Source organism: Octopus bimaculoides, chromosome 6, assembly GCF_001194135.2.
Source record: "Octopus bimaculoides isolate UCB-OBI-ISO-001 chromosome 6, ASM119413v2, whole genome shotgun sequence".
NCBI classification, from domain to species: domain Eukaryota; kingdom Metazoa; phylum Mollusca; class Cephalopoda; order Octopoda; family Octopodidae; genus Octopus; species Octopus bimaculoides.
The window spans coordinates 41,461,327-41,468,086 of record NC_068986.1 but is presented as its reverse complement, the minus strand read 5'-3'; the positions used below and the strand labels follow the sequence as shown (position 1 = coordinate 41,468,086).

Genomic DNA, 6,760 nt, shown 5'->3' with positions numbered 1-6,760 from the left:
AAATCTGATGTCAATGTTACTTATTTTGGTTTGAAATAAAGCACTTGATCACTTCATAATCCTAGCTTAATCCCGGGCAACGCCTTGCTATACTGCTAGTTTATAATAAAAGGCTCAACTTGTTCAAACAGCTTTGGATATTTGTAAGAATGATTCAACCAAGCCTTGACCCAGTTGTTTTCAGATGATTTGCGCAGATTATCATCTACCGTTGCCTCACATAGCTCCATCTGAACGCATTCTGGTTGAACAAGTATATCGTTCATAGACATTGTGTAAAGAGAGTCCATAAAAATTGAGATATTTAAAGCCAAAAGATCTTCAAAACGAATATTGAAGTTTTCGTGAAGGAAAGATAGATACCCGATTATATATTTGTACAAGTTGTTATCTACCACAACAGTTTTTAAGTTCATGAACTGCAGAAAGTTATGAACTTTAATTTGAAGTTTCCAAAGAACAAGTTTATTCACAAACGCCCTTATCAAGTGTCTGGCTTGTACAATGTTGATGTTTTGCTTTTGTAAAGAAATATTGAGATCATTAAGTTTTTGAAAGGTTTCATGTAAATAAAAAATTACAGGTTTTTCTGAGAAAGTGATGCTATCATAGCTGGATCAGTCTGTTGAAGAAACTCTATGACTTTATCAAAAAGGGCCACAAAACGTCCGAGACAACTTTCCATTGATAGCTAGTGTATATCTGTGGAATACAACAGACAGTCGAGCATGTCGTCTTTTACAAGCTTCTTGAAAATGCTTGTCTTGATGAGCAGATCTTTGATTTTTTTTTTACTGCAGAAGCAATTAAGTCTAGGGTTTCAGAAAATATATTATTTCTGATTCTTTTTGCTATCAGGTTTTCTCGATGGAGAATGCAATGAATGACAGGATTAAATTCAATCCAACCGGCAACAAAACCCTGGGATTTACCATAGACGGTGCTCCGTCAGTGCATATTGATATGAGGTCGAGGGGATCAATGCCATTTTTAGCAAGATAATCCATGACAGCATTGTAGATCGTCTCTCCTATGTTTTTCAGTATAGTCTTCATAAAGAGTAGGCTTTCACAAACTGTGGCACCTTTCATATAGTGAGCAAAGGCAAGTACAACACATTTGTTGTCAAAAGTGCTGTCATCCACCATCAGAACGAGAATCTGCAGTGTCACAAGTCTTCTACAACTATGGACTCAACATCTTCAGTCATTTCACAAATGCGGGCAGATACAGTGTTGTTTGAAAGTGGAATACTTGCTAAAACTGAGGCAGCATTTGGCACATTAGCAACTTTATATGCTTCAAGTATGAAGGGCCTAATCAGACCTTCGCCAATGATATGTGGGCAACCCTGTTTTGCTATCATCAGCAAAATGTTATAGGATGCCTGCAGACCAGAATGGTTGTTAGTATGGATGAGGAAATTTTTGAGCGATGAAGATGAGACATTTCTTTTGCAATAGTATTCTTCGAAGTACTCCTTTGGCTTGCCAAATAAACCAAGATGGATTTTTTTGTAGATGATACAACAATTGCGAGGGTTTCATTGAGTTGTAAGTTAATACTTTTGAGCAGATAATACACTGTGGTAAAAAAAGATCTTCTGCACTGGATACAAAACCATATTTGACATAATCTTTGTGATCAGAATCTTTTTTCTGAGTTTGTGGACAGAGAATTAAGGGAACATTTTTCCATATCATTGACAGCAAAATTTCTACAGATTACAATTAGACTAACACTTGTGTAAAAATGTATGTACCTGGAGAGATAATATGATATGTTGGATAAGCTGTAAGGACTGCGGTTTCATTAATAATCCTCAATTCAAAAGTCAGGTAGAAAACACGATTGCGTTGACCGGCTGAGAACACACAAGTTTTTGTGTGTTTTTAATGCGCACAAACCTGTATTCGGTTGTACACATCTGTACCTGTCTGGTACATGTCCATGTATGATTGGATAGCTAATCATCCAATAAGCAAGGAGTGCACTCGTATATGCTCACGCATATGTGATGAGGCATATTTTGTTTGCATGACTTGTGCATGTAGGGAAAAATTTTAATTCTTCAGGTGAACCACAGAAAATTTTCCATGGACCATCTGAATTTTCCTGTGGACTACCTGGATTTTCCTGTGGACCTACATTTTCCTGTGGTCTATATGGACCAGGTTGGGAACCCCTGACATGAAGTCTTCTAACTATAAGTAATTAGTCACCACACTTTTTATCTTGACCCCCACTATTCCCTTTGCTACTCTCTAAACTATAGTAGGCTTAACAAGGTATGCATTATTTTCTAAACTCATTCTGCCACATTTATAACAAAAGGAAACAATGTAAATACTTGACCATCAAACAACTACTAACTCTTTCAAGTGATTCCCACAATGGCATATTGCTCCTACATCTGGGGCAAGGCTGCCCACAAACAAAAAGGGCTACCCAGACGCTTGGCATGAACCATCCACTAACACATTTAGAAATCTGTCCAAAACATGCAGTCTCCTTACGCTGCCTTTTCAACAGCTATTATAGTGGTTTCTGGTTGATCTCATGCCAACTACACTCATGCATTCTTAACTCATTCATCTCTTTTATCCCCATCTACACTGTGTCCCTACCCACCACCAGGTTCCATAGTAACAAATTTACCCACTTCTTCCTCCTCAGAATACTGTGCTCTGCAATTCCTTTTGTGGTCTTACCCTGTAGTTACCAACTTGCAACTTTTCAGGTGGTAAAATAACCATGTTGAGTTCAACAGTCACAAGGACATGCAAAGACTAAGAACACAACCTTCTCTCCAATTTAAATTAATAATAATAATTAAATTAATAAAATAAAGACATCCTAATTAGTAACCTCAATACTGAAAGTATTGGAAATAGGAAAGTACAACTATCAAGAAAGAAATTTATGAGAAACGTGCAACATCCAATGAGATTTACATCACAAAACATAACAATCAGATGGTTACAAGACATCACTTACATTATATAAGATTGGAGAGGGCAAGATATAAAAATTTTCATTTGTTATCTGTCCTAAAATTTGTAGAGAATTAATATCTGTTCTTGTCATTAGGGAAAGAAGAAATTGAAAAAAATTTTGTTGAAATTCTATTAAGGTAAGTTAAAAATTGTCAAACCAGTATCATTCTCAACGAAAAATGTTCTATCCATAGCCTGGAGAAGTCATCAGAATAAAAAAAATGAAATAACTGAATGAAACTTGGTAGTTTTATTATTTAGCTATGATCTTATACATTATAACAAAATGAAATGTGAAATATGAAAATGTCAAACAGGTTACATCATATAAAAATATAGCGCAAATTTTGTGAGTATTGAAGATATGATATTTATTCAGTTAGTAGCTAATATTAAATTAAAATATATTCAAAACTAAAATGCTTAATTGCATTTATGTTGGTATTTCCTTCACATTGGAGAACAAATTTCATACTGGTTAATGGTTGTTATGATTATGATTTAAGGTATCCATTAATTTAATGTTTAAAAATCACAAATCAACAATTTTGAAAAATGTTTACAGTTCTTTCATAGTACACAAAAATTGATACAGGTTATATTTTTCATTCCAGTCTGTACATTAACTTTTTTCTTTTTAACTATGATTAATTACATTTCATTTAAACATTTTAGATGTTGTTGAAAGATTTTTACAGTATTAATAAATCTTAAAAAAGTTTTCATGATATTTTCAGACACAATTTTCAATTAAAAATATTTAAAGTCTTTTGAGACCTAATAGTGAATTACTGTTAGATAAAACCAATCACTTATCATAGCTTTGAATTTGTTTGAGTTTACTTTTATTGAAAAGTTTATAGAAAAGAAATCAAAGTTGCGTGCTGTCTAATTCTGTAAAGCCATTATTAATGTTACCTTCAGCTTCTCCATGTTTACGCTCCCGGGTTTCATAGTGAAAATGATAAGTAAGCAATACAATAGTACATATACCTAACATAACTACACTTGCTATACCACCAATAAGAAACTGGGTATGGTATTTATCAGAAGTGCTGTCAAATAGAGGGCCAGCCATATTTAGTAGGTATATGTTATATACTGCATCATCTCTAGAAGTGCAAGCATAGATTCCTCTGTCTTCTTCAGTAACACTTTTAATTTTTAATGACTTATTGTATATCTCATATTTTTCTTCATCCACCATTTTACCATGTGGAAGAATCCACTTGGGCATTCCATTCATAGTTGCATTAACACATGTCATTACTACATCAGATCCTAAATATGATTTTAAGCCCATTGGTTCAGTTTGGCTGTGTGTCTGGGCCACGAAGAGAATCAACAATCCAATAGCCAAATACATCATGGATATTGACACGTTTCTATAATAAGTAAACAAAAAAGAAAGGAATTTTAAACAACAAATACATCTTTTGGAATTATTGTTTTTTAAAAAAATACTTAACAACTGTAACTTCAAGTTAGACTGAACATATATAACATTGAATAAAATATCCACCTGTCAAGATGGGTTTAGCACACAATGGGCTATTTTAAGCCACTATCATTTGCAAATTAAATCAAAATGTAAATCCACCAGTAAAAACTAAATGATATGAAGGTAACTGAAAAATTACCCAGAACTGCCATTATTACAAAGTAATGAAGAAAAATAATCTAATTAATTGATATGACTTATGCACTGATTAATATTAATTTACTAACATTATTTGAATTTGATTTTAACAAGTATAAGTAACAAGTCAGGGCATGTTTCAGATTTATTAGACCACTTCAGTGAAAGGAAGCTATTTTAGAACCATGTATGATATTGTGCATTATATCATTTCTCATTTTATATTTGTAGTTATGTTTGTTTTTTAACTTCCATATATGTTTAGAGAAGTATGTTGTGTTTCTTTTGGTTAGGTTCCAGAAAATGTGGTTGAATGCTGCATATAACTGTTTTTGAAGGTACTACTTGTGATGTCAATGTAGTGTTTTGGAGTTTGTTCTACTTGTGATATTGTTGTTTTATAGACAAAGTTTGTTTGTAAACAATGTCTATGTAATGCGTATGTTCTTGGCTTGGTGTAATTTCATGAATTGGCAGCAGTATGTTATATAGCCTTTGGTATGTTGTTGTTTAGTGATTGTATGGAGTGTTTAATGTGTTTTGTGCTGCAGAAGCTAACTTTTGTATCGTTTCTGTTGATTACTCTTGTGGTGTTTATGTTCTGTTGGGAAATGCTTGCAAACTAGTATTAAGAAGATGTATGCTGCATTTGTTGCAATAGTGTTAGGAAGATGTATGCTACATTTGTTGCAACTAGTGTTAGGAAGATGTATGCTACATTTGTTGCAATAGTTAAGCTAAAATATGGGTTCAAACAGATGATGTCTCTTTTTCTGGGTTTCTTTTGTTTATTGTCTGACTTAAGTAAGTATTATAATTGCTATTTGAATCCACTAGTTTTTAGGGCTTCACTATTGAGTGCCTCTTAGTCAAGTATTTCTTTGTTATACAAAATTGCCAATATTCTCCTGCTTATATTGCTAATTAGGCTTTTCCTTATTGATGGTCGGTGATTTAATTTTATGTTTATGTATAATGGCACCTCATTAGGGTTTTTTTTTATAGGAGCAGTGTTTTCCAGTGTTCAGATTTAATGTGTCAATGTTGTGTACTATGTTTAGATTGGTTTCCACTGTTATTTTTTGGTTGAATTCTTTAAATTTCATTATTAGGTATTTTCTGACTTTGTCAAATTCATACCCAACCATATTTTGGAAGAGATTATGCCATCATCCCTGTATGAGCCTATTTTGAGCAAAACCCTACTATTTCATGTTTCTGCTCCATCGTAGCATCACATAGTGACACCAAATAGTTTGTCACTTTCTAGTTTTACCCAGGCTGAAACTTCATGGAATAAAATGGATTTTCTGGCATGAAAATTATGTCCATTTCTTGATAGCCAATTACAATGATCTTTTCAGCAAAGTGTAGGGGTTTTTTTTTTTTTAATTAGGATTTTCTGATAGATGGATAAAAATTAACAATAGTGGGAAATTATAAGACTCTATTTTTTATGATATTGAACCAGTCTATAATTGATATACTATTGTTCTATTGTTTTAATTTGGTTATTTGTCAAATTTTAGAGCTGATGTTTGCCAGGATTTTTTGCTTACTGTGCCCAATTCTTTTGTGGGATTATTAATCCCTATATGGGGTTGCTTGCAAAGTTGAGTTTGAATGTGTATGAGTGTGTACATGTGTGTGTGTGTGTGCATATATGTGTGTATGTACGTGTGTGTGTGTGTGTGCATGTGTGTACCATAGCACAGTTATCTCCATTTTTGTTCTACAGGGTATCCACAAAGTCTGGGTACATGGCGTATATAAAATCATAACATAAACAATTAAATATAAGAATTAATAATTTCTTAAAGTATGTGTTAATCCCCATGTAGGTACATGGAGTAAATAAGATCATAACATAAACAATGGATCTTGTTCAAAACGAGGGCACCAGTATTTTCTTAACGAAACACTTTGAAACTTGGGACACTGGTAGAATGTGTCATATAAAACATCTTTTTCTCTTAGTCTTCTTAACAAAAAAACGTACATCGCAAGTTATTTCATGTTAAAGTTGTCGTATTTCTGTAATTTCAACCAATGACTGACGTCCATTCAGCCATAAAAATTAGGTGCTGACTACGTAAACAAACGATTCTTATTTCCTTGTCAAAAA

At 33.1% G+C, this 6,760-nt stretch overlaps 1 long non-coding RNA gene across 1 annotated transcript in view; it reads right to left on the bottom strand.

Annotated features, from left to right (window-relative positions):
• Positions 1-3,231: 3,231 nt before the first annotated feature.
• Positions 3,232-6,760, bottom strand: part of LOC106882910 (uncharacterized) — a 13,965-nt gene continuing 10,436 nt past the window's right edge. Inside the window, exon 2 of the long non-coding RNA XR_001411049.2 lies at positions 3,232-4,381. This is a non-coding gene — a long non-coding RNA (uncharacterized LOC106882910). The remainder of the gene's footprint in view (positions 4,382-6,760) is intronic.